This window comes from Peromyscus leucopus, chromosome X, assembly GCF_004664715.2.
Source record: "Peromyscus leucopus breed LL Stock chromosome X, UCI_PerLeu_2.1, whole genome shotgun sequence".
In the NCBI taxonomy this organism is placed as follows: domain Eukaryota; kingdom Metazoa; phylum Chordata; class Mammalia; order Rodentia; family Cricetidae; genus Peromyscus; species Peromyscus leucopus.
This window is the reverse complement of record NC_051083.1, coordinates 42,213,683-42,228,756: the sequence shown is the minus strand read 5'-3', so window position 1 is coordinate 42,228,756 and position 15,074 is coordinate 42,213,683. Positions and strand designations below refer to the sequence as shown.

At 39.7% G+C, this 15,074-nt stretch overlaps 1 pseudogene; it reads left to right on the top strand.

Moving 5' to 3' along the window:
* Positions 1-367: 367 nt before the first annotated feature.
* LOC114685590 lies at positions 368-1,058 on the top strand (annotated as a pseudogene).
* The last annotated feature ends 14,016 nt before the right edge of the window (positions 1,059-15,074 follow it).

Here is a 15,074-nt window from a genome sequence, read left to right as displayed (position 1 = left end):
TTTCTGTGTCCTTGTCTGTCCTAAGAAATGGCTTTGCTCTGTATTTATTGAACAGCACAAAACACATCAAATGGGGAAAGAACTGAGAACTACTTTAGAGAAATCTTTAACAGAGTTTTACATGAGATTAAGTCATTGACACTAACTGACCCAGATAACAATCAAATGTAATCAATCGATATCTGTATGTTGTTTTCAACATTTAGAGCAGATATTCATTTAATAAAATCATGTTCACCCTATTTTCTGTTTTCAGCAAATGATTACAACATTCATTCATACATGTGAACATATATTGTCCTCTGATTCCTGAGCATGGAAGAGTACATATTTTAAGATGAAAGCTGGGTATTAGGCTCCTCGATGTATGGCACTGTGTAGTATGCCAGCAGGTCATTTCCTGTCTAGGCAGCTCTTACCTTTCCAGGAGCAGTTTCCTTTTTGGCAGTGAAGAGAGCTCTCAGCCATGGCTCTTTGTCTACAAGGGAAACAAGAAACAACCACTGCTGACCAGCTTGAGCCATGTGCTGAAGACATAGTGTTGCATTTCCTGTCTGGTCAGCTGGATGGGCCAGTAGAATAGACCCTACTGTTTCTTCACCAAACTGACAGCACAAGAACTCTGGAAGGGTGCCTTAGCAGAGATGGGCCCTGGAACAAGATAAAGCAGATGCAAAAGAACAGAGAAAAGAAGAAAAAATTTGAAGAGGAGCCAGATAATTGGTGAAAGGCATTCTTGCTTTCTGTGGCCTGGTCTGAATGTCCCTCTTAAGAAAAATGGAGTAGTCCAGATCATTAGATAAAGAAGTAAAGAAAAGCAGGAGAAAGTGGAGGCAGACATCACCTAGTGGAGAGAAAAGAGGGACAGAAGGAGGAAGATAAAAGTTAAATGGGAGCACAGATGGAGTAGAAACACATGACGACTTTTTAGTATTAACACCCCTTCCCAGACCTGGGACCCAAAGGAAAAACATGAAGATTTTGATACCAGGATTCTCTAGGTAAGAAATAATTTCAATGTGACAGCAAAAGAGGGAAGAAAGAAGTTGGTCTGTTAGGCTATCATCTGTTGTTCTTGGTTGTTTTTATTCTTTGACTCTTTTTCACTTTGAGGGGCCCACAACCCAACTTCCAAATAAATCACACAGAGTCTTATTCTTACTTATAAATGGCCAGTTCTAGCTTGGCTTGTTTCTTGCTAGATTTCCTTTACTTAAGGAATCCTGTCTACCTTTTGCCTCTGAGTTTTTTACCTTTATCTTACTTCTGTATATCTTACAAATAACTTTTATGTTAAGTTAAGCAAATTCTTTTATGTTGCAACATAAAAGAATGCAACACATCTTTGCATCATTAAACAAATGTTCCAGAGCATAAACAAATTTAACCCATCTTAAAATAATATTGCACAACAGTCTTTACTGTCTTTGACCATAGCCATTCTCTCAGGTGTAAGATGTTATCTCTGAATGCTTTTGATTTGTATTTCCCTGATGGCTAAGGATGTTGAAAAATTCTTTAAGTGTATCTTGGCCATTTGAGATTCTTCTGTTGAGAATTCTCTGTTTAAATCTATACCACCTTTTTTAATTGAAATATTTGGTATTTTGATGTCTAGTTTCTTGATTTCATCATATATTTTGGAGATTAGCCCTCTATCAGATGTGGGGTTCGTGAAGATCTTTTCACATTCTGTATACTGCCATTTTTTGCTTATTGACCATGTCCTTTACCTTACAGAAGCTTTTCAGTTTCAGGAGGTCCCATTTATTAATTTTTCATCTCAGTGTCTGTGCTACCAGTGTTATATTCAGAAAGTTGTCTCCTGTGCCAATGCATTCAAGGCTACTTCCTACTTTCTCTTCTATCAGCTTCAGTGTAACTGGATTTATGTTGATGTCTTTGATCCACTTGACTTGAGTTTTGTGCAGGGTAATAGACATGGATCTATTTGCATTTTTCTACATGTTGACATCCAGTATTGCCAACACCATTTAGTGAAGAAGCTTTCTTTTTTCCATTGTGTAATTTTGGCTTCTTTGTCAAAATAAGTATTGCTGCTTGTAGAGATCAACGCCAGGCTGCTGACAGGGCTCAAAGAGAATGCCACAGTGTAGCAAAACTAGGGACTTTTATCTGAGGGCTATATAGGAATGGAGTGAATTCACATGCATTCTGATGGTTACTTTATTGTCTTTTTTTTTTGTTTGTTTGTTTTTTTTTGAGACAGGGTTTCTCTTGTGTAGCTTTGTGCCTTTCCTGGAACTCACTTGGTAGCCCAGGCTGGCCTCGAACTCACAAAGATCCACCTGTCTCTGCCTCCCGAGTGCTGGGATTAAAGGCGTGCGCCACCACCGCCTGGCAACTTTATTGTCTTATGTTGAAAAAAATTTCTTTCTTTGTTCTACATAGCTATATATAGCTAACAGCAATCCTTCAGGCAATATAGAAGTTACATAAAGGTCACATTCCAGTAAATTATAAGAAACAGAGTCATTCATTCAGACTACACACTTGTAATAAATCTCAACTTCTTAATTGGTGGGGCTGTAAAATGCAGCTCCAGCTGCAAAGAAAGAACAAGTCGTTATGCTATGTAAATAAAGAGTTAATCTTATAAAGAATTAAAATAGTTATAAAGCTAAACTGTTAAATCTAAGAAAAATAAGGAATTCATGCATATATGCTATATTTCTAAGTGTAGTTTTTTTTTTTTTTTTTTTTTTTTTGGTTTTTCGAGACAGGGTTTCTATGTGTAGTTTTGGTGCCTGTCCTGGATCTCACTCTGTAGACCAGGCTGGCCTCAAACTCACAGATATACACCTGGCTCTGCCTCCTGAGTGCTGAGATTAAAGGCACGTGCCACCACTGCCTGGCATGTAATAACATTTTAAACTAACATTTTTTTTTATTAGTTCTAAATGCCTGGGCTCTCTCAGACTATGAGTGTTTACAGAAAGATGTGTTATAAATGCTTTGATTGGAACTCAGGTTTACCTTAATTCTCTTAATATGAGCTCATTTTGGCACTCTCCAAAGCATAGTGACACTAAAAATGTTTTAAATCTTAAAATGTATTTTTGTGTTCTTCGTGTAACTTCTAATTATCTAAAAACACCTGCAGCCCTCATTAGGGGATACAAAGTCAAGTTATTTTCTGTAGTCTAGACTAGTAACAATATATTTTCACAAATTGAGGTCAGGAATAGGTGGAAGGACTTAATCACTTGCCAGCTAGCAATAATTGGGCTTTTTGTATTTACAACCTAGCCAGATAGTTCAGTATGTCATTATGAACTAAGATAGGGAATTTTTATCTGTAAAACCATTAGCAAGGAACCTGATCCAATCTTAAAGTTACTTTGAAGCTTCAAATCAGCTAATGTTATACAGTTGTCTTATAGCTGAGTGGATATAACTATATTCCTATGTCAGTCTAAGCTATGATATAAAATAGCTCACAGGGACTTTAATTCCTGACTCGTGTAGCATTACTTTATATTCAATTACTCTTTAAAACTCTGTGTAAGAGGCCAGGCGGTGGTGGCGCACGCCTTTAATCCCAGCACTTGGGAGGCAGAGCCAGGCAGATCTCTATGAGTTCGAGGCCAGCCTGGTCTACAAAGTGAGTTCCAGGAAAGGCGCAAAGCTGCACAGAGAAACCCTGTCTTGAAAAACCAAAAAAAAAAAAAAAAAAAAAAAAAAAAACTCTGTGTAAGCTAGTGTAAGCTAACATTATTGATATCAAATGGACAATACAGCTTAAGCAGAAGTCATCTTTACATATTAAGATCCCAATAGATCGAGCTGCATTCATGAGAGAAACACACTATGAATACAAGTAATGGGAGATTCCCATAGCTGCTTAGGGAAAAATTGCACTAGCACATGTGAAATTACAGACAGAAGCAAATGATATTCCAAAGTCTGTGGCCCCTCAGCCATGCCTAATGATGTATCCCATCAAAGAATTATTCATCTGGTAAGTTGACACCTTGAATATTAGTTGCCATCTGTTGTTGCTACCAGCAAATAAGGTGTTCATAGGTGTGTGGATTTACCTCAGGGTCTTTGATTTGATTCCATTGATCTACCTGTCTGTTTTTATGCTGATACCATATTGTTTTTTATTACTATAGCTCTGTAGTAGAGCTTGAAGTCAGGGATGGTGATACCTCCAGAAGTTCCTTTATTGTACAGAATTGTTTTAACTCTCCTGAGTTTTTTGCTTTTCCGTATGAAGTTGAGTATTGCTCTTTTGAGATCTGTGAAGAATTGTGTTGGAATTTTGATGGAGATTGCACTGAGTCTGTAGATTATTGTTGGTAAGATTTCCATTTTTACTATGTTAATCCTACAGAACCATGAACATGGAAGATCTTTCCATTTTCTGATATCTTTTCCAATTTCTTTCTTCAAAGACTTAAAGTTCTTGTCATACAGGTCTTTCACTTGTTTGGTTGAAGTTAGAAGGGCCCAAAGACAGATATATGGATTTACCTGGGAAAGGGAAATAGAAGAGAACTCCTGGGTAAACTAGAAGCATGGAGGGTGGAGGTATGGGAACATGAGGGATAGGGTTAGGCTGGTTGGGGGCAGGAGCAAGATGGACGGGGAGAATAATAAGAGAGATATCTTGATGGGGGGAATTATGGGGTTAGGGAAAAACCTGGTGCCAGGGAAAGACCCAGGAATCCACAAGGATGGCCCCAGCTAAGAATCCTAGCAATAGTGGAGAGGGTCCCTGAACTCACCTTGTGTAATCAGATTGGTGACTATCGTAATTGTCATCAAAGAGCATTCATCCACTAAATGATGGAAGCATGTGCAGAGATCTAGAGGCAAGCACAAGGCAGAGCTCCAGGAGTTCTGTTGAAGAGAAAGAGGGAGGATTTTAAGAGCCAGGGGGGTCAAAGTCATGGCAGGTGAACTCACAGAGACAGCTGACCTGAGCTTATGGGAGGTCACCAATTCTGGACTGACAGCTAGGTAGCCTGCGTGGGACTGACCTAGGCCTACTTCATGTGTGTGACAGTTGTGTAGCTTGGCCTGTATGTGGAGCTCCTAACAGTGAGATCAGGACATGTCTCTGGTGTAGTGGTATTGTATTCCCCAAAATATTGTGCACCCTAATAAACTTATCTGGGGTCAGAGACAAAACAGCCACTAGATACAAATGAGTGGTGGTAGAAAGCAGAAATGTTTATAAGGCATGAGGACCAGAAACTAGAAGCATTTGGCTGGTTAAGCTTTCAAGCTTCTAGCAGCAGTACAGCTGAGAGCCGTTTGGATATGAGGACACAGAGGCTTCAGTCTGAGGAAGCAAGACCAGCTGAGTATCCGGCGAGGTGAGGTAGCTGTGTCTTTTTCTGGCTCTCTGATCTTCCAGTGTTCACCCCAATAACTGGCCTCAGGTTTGATTTATTAATAAGAACTTTTAAGATTCTTGCTACACCCTGGTGCTTGGCTTTTGGGAACCCAATCCCCATGCTAGGTTACCATGCCCAACTTTGATGCAAGGGGAGGAGGTAGGTCCTACCTCTACGTGTTGTGACATATCATGCTTTGCTGACTCCCATGGGAGGCCTGGCCCTTTCTAAATGGAGATGGAGGAGTAGATAGTGAGGTAGAAGGGAATTAGGGGGAGGGAACATTAGGAAAGGGAGGAGGGGAAAATGTGTTCAGTATGTAAAATAAATGAAAAAATAATAAAAATGTGAAGGCCTTTCAGGGAATGAAGTATTCTTTGTGGTCTGGTTTAAAGAGATCTACCACCTGAATGTCCCCAGCCTGGTCCAGACATTGCTTGGTGCTGTTCAGCATCTGGAAGAGATTCTACTGCTCACACTTTGATGCATTGGCTTTATTTATTTTATTTCATTCTTTTTAGAAAAATCCATCCTTTTTTGTTTTCAAATAAATATAGATTTTTAAATAAAAACAACTGTGAATTAGCTTAGGTTGTAAAATTTGATTTCAAAGGAGATCCAAGGCAAGTGAGATTTATTGTTACATTGTTCTCTTAAAGGCAGGTTGAACAAACAGGCTGAGTACAGAGTAAGACAGCAGTCTTTAGTCTACATGACCTCAAGGTGAATTATTAACTAAGCTGTGATAGCTAGCAAAAGTTCCAGTGTCTTTGAATGTAAGAAATGTTTTCATAATAATGTATTGCAGCACAATAAATGTTTCTGTTTAATACAACTTTGTATTTTCTATAGAAGAGAGGAGCCAAAATTGTAACCTTGAGGCTAGATTTCTAAAATTACAGCTCAATTTTGTAATCAGAAAGTATGTGTTATAAAACCCTGGGGAAATAGTTTTGGCTTTAATTTTTAATAACAAACAACTATTTTCTATGTACCCCACTCCAAGCACAATCAACGTTAGTGAGGTCTTTTGTCACATAAGATGCTGAAAAGTATCACAAATGAACCTATCATTCATATTTTTCCAGACTTGAATCCTGACACTAAAATAAAAAAAAATTAGATATTTATGTTTTGCAGCTTTTCATTTGGAGACAAGTAAGTTAAACTCCATGTCCTTTCACATTGATAATTTTTAAAAGCATTGACTACAACAGTTTTAAGAAAATGAAAATGAAAGAGGAAGTGCAAGGTTTATTTTGTTAATAAGAAGAGCAAGTCTATAAAATTGCCCTTTAGTAATGATTGTTTGGGTTGGATAATTATCACTTTGGGAAAGAGTATAATGTGCAAATTGGAGGGAAAGCAATAGGAAAGGTGTGTTGTCCTAATGGAGAAAGAGTGATTGATAATGTTTATGAAATAATTTGGGAAAATGAGGAATAAAGCATTTGAGCCCTATTTCATTATGTCTATGAATTATATCTATGCTAGTTTGCTACCATGGATGAAGTTCAGTACAACCAGGTGATGGCTAAGAATCAGTGGCTTTTCAAAACACAGTAAGCCGAGGAATATGGGAGTATTCAGTTGCAAGATTCAGGAAATTAGGTGGAAACCATAAAATTTCTCAGTGAACTTTCATCACTTTGGATTTTAAAATATATGCACAGGATCTATTGAAACTTTGACATCATGTACTGAGTTTGAAAACTCAGTAATGTATAGAACTATGAGAACTCATTTAAGTATGTTAAATACTAAAACATATATGATTTTGAATTGTAACATTTTCCTTAAGTCATGTAATATTCAAAGACAGTTATGGAGGATTTTTTTGTCTTTTTTTAATATATATTTTATTTTACAACACCATTCAGTTCTACATATCAGCCATTGGTTCCCCTATTCTCCCCCCTCCCACCCCCTCCCCTTACCCCCAGCCTAGCCCGATTCCCACCTCCTCCAGGACAAGTCCTCCCCCGAGGACTGTGATCAACCTGGTAGACTCAGTCCAGGCAGGTCCAGTCTCTTCCTTCCAGACTGAGCCAAGTGTCCCTGCATAAGCTCCAGGTTTCAAACAGCCAACTCATGCAATGAGCACAGGACTTGGTCCCACTGCCTAGTTGCCTTCCAAACTGATCAAGCCAATCAACTGTCTCACCTATTCAGAAGGCCTGATCCAGCTGGGGGCCCCTCAACCTTTGGTTCATAGTTCATGTGTTTCCATTCATTTGGCTATTTTTTTTTCAATAATTGAGTAAAACTGAAATTTATTATAAGCCACGGTCGTCCTAGGGACCTCCATGCTATATATATAGCCTCTATGGTTCTATGGGTTGTGGTCTGATTGTTCTTTATTTTATATCTAGAATCCACCTATGAGTGAGTACATACCATGACTGTCTTTCTGGGTTTGGGTTACCTCACTCAGGATGATTTTTTCTAGTTCCATCCATTTGCCTGCAAATTTCATGCTTTCATTGTTTTTCTCTGCTGAGTAGTACTCCGTTGTGTATATGTACCACATTTTTTTCATCCATTCTTCCGTTGATGGGCATCTAGGTTGTTTCCAGGTTCTGGCTATTACAAATAGTGCTGCTATGAACACAGCTGAGCATGTATCTTTACGGTATGTATCAGCATTCCTTGGGTATATGCCCAAGAGTGGGATGGCTGGGTCTTGAGGTAGTTCGATGCCTAATTTTCTGAGAAACTGCCATACTGATTAACACAGTGGTTGTACAAGTTGACATTCCCACCAACAGTGGAGGAGTGTTCCCTTTGCTCCATATCCTCTCCAACATTGGTTGTCATTGGTGTTTTTGATCGTAGCCATTCTAACAGGTGTAAGGTGGTATCTCAGAGTCGTTTTGATTTGCATTTCTCTGATGATTAAGGATGTTGAACATTTTTTTAAATGTCTTTCAGCCATTTGTAGTTCTTGTTTTGTGAATTCTCTGTTTAGCTCTTTAGCCCATTTTTTAATTGGACTGTTCAGTACTTTGATGTCTAGTTTCTTGAGTTCTTTATATATTGTGGAGATCAATCCTCTGTCAGATGTGGGGTTGGTGAAGATCTTTTACCATTCTGTTGGCTGTCTTTTTGTCTTATTGACTGTGTCTTTTGCCCTGCAAAAGCTTCTCAGTTTCGAGAGGTCCCATTTATTAATTGTTGTGCTCAGGGTCTGTGCTGTTGGTATTTTATTTAGGAAATGGTCTCCAGTGCCAATGCGTTCAAGAGTGCTTCCTATTTTCTTTTCTATTAAGTTTAGTGTAACTGGATTTATGTTTAGGTCTTTGATCCACTTGGACTTGAGTTTTGTGCATGGTGACAGATATGGATCTATTTGTAATCTTTTACATATTGACATCCAGTTATGCCAGCACCATTTGTTGAAGATACTTTCTTTTTTCCATTGTATAGTTTTGGCTCCTTTGTCAAAAACCAGGTGTTCATATGTGCATGGATTAATGTCAGGGTCTTCAATTTGATTCCATTGGTCCGTATGTCAGTTTTTATACCAGTACCAAGCTGTTTTCATTACTATAGTTCTATAGTAGAGTTTGAGGTCAGGGATGGTGATGTCTCCAAGGGTTGCTTTATCGTATAGGATTCTTTTAGCTATCCAGGGTCTTTTGTTTTTCCATATAAAGTTGAGTATTTTTCTTTCCAAGTCTGTGAAGAATTGTGTTGGGATTTTGATGGGGATTGCATTGAATCTGTATATTGCTTTCGGTAAGATCGCCATTTTTACTATATTAATCCTACCTATCCATGAGCACGGTAGATCCTTCCATTTTCTGATATCTTCTTCAATTTCTTTCTTTGGAGATTTAAAGTTCTTATCAAAAAGGTCCTTCACTTGTTTAGTTAGTGTTATCCCAAGGTATTTTATATTATTTGTGGCTATTATAAAGGGTGATGTTTCTCTGACTTCTTTCTCAGCCCTTTTATCATTTGTGTATAGGAGGGCTACTGATTTTTTTGAGTTGATCTTGTATCCTGCCACTTTACTGAAGGAGTTTATCAGCTGTAGGAGTTCCCTGGTAGAGTTTTTTGGGTCACTTATGTATACTATCATATCATCTGCAAATAGTGAAAGTTTGACTTTTTCCTTGCCAATTTGTATCCCTTTGATCTCTTTTTGTTGTCTTATTGCTCTAGCTAGAACTTCTAGTACTATATTGAATAAATATGGGGAGAGTGGACAGCCTTTTCTTGTTCCTGAATTTAGTGGTATCGCTTTGGGTTTCTCTCCATTTAATTTGATGTTTGCTGTTGGCTTGCTATAAATTGCTTTTATTATGTTTAGAAATGTTCCTTGTATTCCTGATCTTTCTAAGACCTTTATCATGAAGGGGTGTTGGATTTTGTCAAAGGCTTTTTCAGCATCTAAGGAGATGATCATGTGGTTTTTTTCTTTCAGTTTGTTTATATGGTGTATTACATTGACTGATTTTCATATGTTGAACCATTCTTGCATCCCTGGGATGAATCCTACTTGGTCGCACTTTTGATGACTTTTTCTATTTCTTTAGGGGTTATTGGTCTATTTAAATGGTTTATCTGGTCTTGATTTAATTTTGGTATTTGGTATTTATCCAGAAAATTGTCCATTTCTTCCTGGTTTTCCATTTTTGTGGAGTACAGGTTTTTGAAGTATGATCTGATGATTCTCTGGATTTCCTGGTTGTCTGTTGTTATGTCTCCCTTTTCATTTCTGATTTTGTGAATTTGGGTGCTCTCTCTTTGCCTTTTGGTTAATTTGGCTAGGGGTTTGTCTATCTTGTTGATTTTTTCAAAGAACCAACTCTTTGTTTCATTGATTTTTTTGTATTGTTCTCTTGTTTTCTATTTCGTTGATTTCAGCCCTCAATTTGATTATTTCCTGGCATCTATTTCTCCTGGGTGAGTTTGTTTCTTTTTGTTCTAGAGCTTTCAGTTGTGCTGTTAATTCATTGGTATGGGATTGCTCGATCTTCTTCATGTGTGCATATAGAGCTATGAATTTTCCTCTTAGCACTGCTTTCATAGTGTCCCATAAGTTTGGGTATGTTGTACTTTCATTTTCATTGAATTCTAGGAACTCTTTAATTTCTTTCTTTATTTCTTCCTTGACCCATTGATGTTTCAGGTGGGCATTATTCAGTTTCCATGAGTTTGTGGGTTTTCTATAATTTTTGTTGTTGTTGAGGTCTAACTTTAAGGCATGGTGGTCTGATAAGATACAGGAGGTTATTCTATTTTTTTTGTATCTGTTGAGATTTGTTTTGTGTCCAAGCATGTGGTCAATTTTTGAGAAGGTTCCATGGGATGCTGAGAAGAAGGTATATTCTTTTGTATTAGGATGGAATATTCTGTAGATATCTATTAGGTCCATTTGAGTCATAACATCTGTTAGGTCCTTTATTTCTTTGTTAAGTTTCAGTCTGGTAGATCTATCTTTTGGTGAGAGTGGTGTGTTAAAATCTCCCACTACTAGTGTGTGGGGTTTGATGTGCGTTTTAAACTTTAGTAGTGTTTCTTTTATGAATGTGGGTGCTTTTGTATTTGGAGCATAAATATTTAGAATTGAGACTTCTTCTTGGTGGATTTTTCCGGTGATAAATATGTAATGTCCATCCTGATCTCTTTTGATTGATTTTAGTTTGAAGTCTATTTTATTAGATATGAGGATAGCTACACCAGCTTGTTTCTTAGGTCCATTTGCTTGAAAAGCCTTTTCCCAGCCCTTTACTCAGAGGTAGTGTCTGTTTTTGAAGTTAAGGTGTGTTTCTTGTATGCAGCAGATGGATGGGTCCTGTTTTCTTATCCATTCTGTTAGCCTGTGTCTTTTTTTAGGTGAGTTGAGACCTTGATATTGATGGATATTAATGACTAGTGATTGTTAATTCCTGTTATTTTTTGTGGTTGTGTTGTGTTGTCCTTCTGTGGTGTATGTTGGTGTAGGATTATCTATTGCTTGATTTTTCATGGACGTGTTTAGCTTCTTTGGGTTGGATTTTCCCTTCTAGTGCTTTCTGTAGTGCTGGGTTTATGGAGAGGTATTGATTAAATCTGGCTTTATCCTGGAATATTTTGTTTACTCTGCCTATGGTGATTGAGAGTTTTGCTGGGTATAATAGTCTGGGTTGGCATCCGTGGTCTCTTAGGGTCTGCATGAGATTTGTCCATGATCTTCTAGCTTTCATAGTCTCTATTGAGTAGTCTGGTGTTATTCTGATGGGTTTGCCTTTATATGTTACTTGGTCTTTTTCCTTTGTGGCTCTTAATATTTTTTTCTTTGTTCTTTGTGTTTAGTGTTTTGATTATTATGTGGCGAGGGGACTTTTTTTTTTTTGGATCCAGCCTATTTGGTGTTCTGTAAGCTTCTTGTATCTTCATAGGTATTTCTTTCTTTAGGTTAGGAAAGTTTTCTTCTATGATTTTGTTGAATATATTTTCTGTGCCTTTGAGTTGGTATTCTTCTCCTTCTTCTATCCCTATTATTCTTAGGTTTGGTCTTTTCATGGTGTCCCAAATTTCCTGGACGTTTTATGTTACGACCTTTTTGTTTTTAATGTTTTCTTTGACCGACGCATCTATTTTCTCTATTGTGTCTTCAGTGTCAGAAATTCTCTGTTCCATCTCTTGCAATCGGTTGGTTATGCTTGTTTCTGTAGTTCCTGTTCGTTTAGTCAGGATTTCTATTTCCAGCATTCCCTCAGCATGTGTTTTCTTTATTGTCTCAAATTCATTTTTCAGATCTTGGAATGTTTCTTTCATCTGTTTAATTTCTTTTTCTTGGCTTTCTTTGATTTCTTCCCATTTTTTGTTCATTTTTTCTTCCATTTCTTTAAGGGAGTTTTTTATTTCCTCTTTAATGGAGTTTTTCATTTCCTCTTTAAGGAAAGTTTTTATTTCCTCTTTGAGGTAATGTTTTATTTCTTCTTTAAGGTCCTCTATCATCTTCTTAAAGTCATTTTTAGGGTTGATTTCTTCTGTTTCTTCTGTCTTGGTATGTTCAGATCTTGCAGGTGTAGAATCACTAAGTTCTGATGTTGCCATATAGGTCTTTATGTTGTTGCCTGTATTTTTGCACTGGCGTCTACTCATCTTTTCCTCTGTGCGGTGCAGGTGGTGTCTGTGTCTGAGAGTGCCTCTCTTGTTCTAATTTTTAGTCTTGGTTTAGTAGGGGTTCTTGGTTAAATTGGTGCTATTGGGCTATTTCTTCAGGGGCAGTTGATTTCAGTCGGTGAAGTATATACTTATGATTCTGTTGATGTGGTTTGGTGGCTGGGTAGCGCCTTCTACTGTGTTCCCAGTTCACGTTTTGTTCATTTGTCAACTCCTCAGCTGATCTTGTTTATTCAGACTTCAAACTGTAGGCATCTGAATCCTCTCCCAGATGGGTTTCAGCTGAGCAGTGTAGTCTCACCAACACCTCCAAGTTGTTGGGTTTCACAGGATCAGCAGCTAGGCCCTGTGTTGTCCTCAGACAGAGTGTTCAGATTCATTCTGGTTCTGTCCCACGGAGATAGCTTCTTCCCCAGGTGTTGGGGTTAGAGGCGTCCCTGTTCCAAGCTGCGTCTGCTTGTCTCCGTCCCTGGGCCTGTCTACCTCTCCGCCGGGCCTGTATGTCTCTGCCAGCTGCCGCTGGGCCTGTATGCCTCTGCTGGCTGCCACCGTGGGCCTACCTACCTCTGCTTGTCACTGCTGCCGGGCCCGTCTACCTCTGCGGGCCGCCACCGGCCCTGTATGTCTCTGCCTGTTGCTGCCGGGCCTGAATGTCCCTGTGGGCCACAGCCGCAGGGCCCTTCTACCTCTGCGGGCCACACTGCCACGGGCCTACCTGTGTCTGCTTGTCTTCGCCGCCGGGCCTGTCTACCTCTGTGGGCTGCCGCTGGGCTTGAATGTCTCTGCCGGCTGCCGCTGGGCCTGAATGTCTCTGTCGGCCGCCGCCGCCGGGCCCATCTACCTCTGCGGTCGCCTCCGCGGGCCTACCTGCGTCTGCTTGTCTCCGCTGCTGGGCCTGTCTTCCTCTGTGGGCTGCCGCTGGGCATGTATGTCTCTGCCGGCTGCCGTAGTGCCTGAATCCAGTTATGGAGGATTTTAATCGTCAAGAATCCTTGGAATTTTTTATAATTTTGGTATAATATAATTTTCTCAAATGGGGTGAAGATAAGGAAAATATAACTGTTATTCTTTGCTCTTTCAATAAATTATTAAACTTTCCCCCCTTAATGCTGAACTCATGTTAAAATTTAATATAATTTTTTGACATATTGGAAAAAAAGAAATTCTTTTTTTTTTAAGTAAATTTATTTTACAACATCATTCAGTTCAACATAATAGCCACAGATTCCCCTGTTCTCCCACTCTCGCCTCCCCTCCCCCTCCCCCCACCCCACCCCCCATTCCCACCTCCTCCAGATCAAGGTCTCCCCCGAGGACCGGGATCGACCTGGTAGTCTCAGTCCAGCCAGGTCCAGTCCCCCCCTCCCAGACCGAGCCAAGTGTCCCTGTATAGGTCCCAGGATTCAAACAGCCAACTCATGCAACAAGCCCAGGACCCGGCACCAACACACGGCTGCCTCCCAAACAGATCAAGCCAAATGACTGTCTCACCCGTTCAGGGGGCCTGATCCAGTTGGGGGCCCCTCAACCTTTGGTTCATAGATCCTGTGCTTCCATTCATTTGGTTATTTGTCCCTGTGCTTTATCCAACCCTGGCTTCAACAATTCTCGTTCATATAAACCCTCTTCTTTCTCACTAATTAGACTCCCAGTGCTCCACCAGGGGCCCAGCCGTGGATGTCTGCATCCAGATTCCTCAGACCTTCCTTGGATGGGGTTTATGGCACAACTAACAGGGTGTCTGGCCATCCCATCACCGGAGTAGGTCAGTTCCTGCCGTCTCTCGACCATTGCCAGCAGTCTTTTGCGGGGGTATCTTTGTGGATCTCCGTGGGCCTCCCTAGCTCTCTGCTTCCTCCCCTTCTCATGTGGTCTTCATTTACCATGGTCTCCTATTCGTTGTTCTCCCTCTCTTTTCTTGATCCAGTTAGGATCTCCCACTCTCTTTCCCTCGACCGTCGCTCTTCATTTTTCCCACTCATGACCAGGCTGTTCATGTAGATCTCATCCATTTCTCCGTGTCTTTTTTGGGGTCCCGTTTTCCAGGTAGCCTCACTGGTGATGTGAGTAGCAGTCCAGTCATCCTTGATCCACATCTAGTATCTTCCTATGAGTGAGTACATACCATATTTGTCTTTCTGAGTCTGGGTTACCTCACTCAGGATGATTTTTTCTAGATCAATCCATTTGTTTGCAAACCGTATGATGTCATTGTTTTTCTCTGCTGAGTAGTATTCCATTGTGTATATGTGCCACAATTTATTTATCCATTCTTCAGTTGAAGGGCATCTAGGTTGTTTCCAGGTTTTGGCTATTACAAACAATGCTGATATGAACATAGCTGAGCAAGTGCTCTTGTGGTATGATTGAGCATTTCTTGGGTATATGCCCAGGAGTGGTATAGCTGGATCTTGGGGGAGATTGATTCCCAATTTTCTAAGAAAGGCCATATTGATTTCCAAAGTGGTTGTACAAGCTTGCATTCCCACCAGCAGTGGAGGAGAGTTCCTCTAGTTCCACAACCTCTCCAGCATAAAGCGTCTTCAGTGTTTTTGATCTTAGCCACTCTGACAGGCGTAAGGTGGT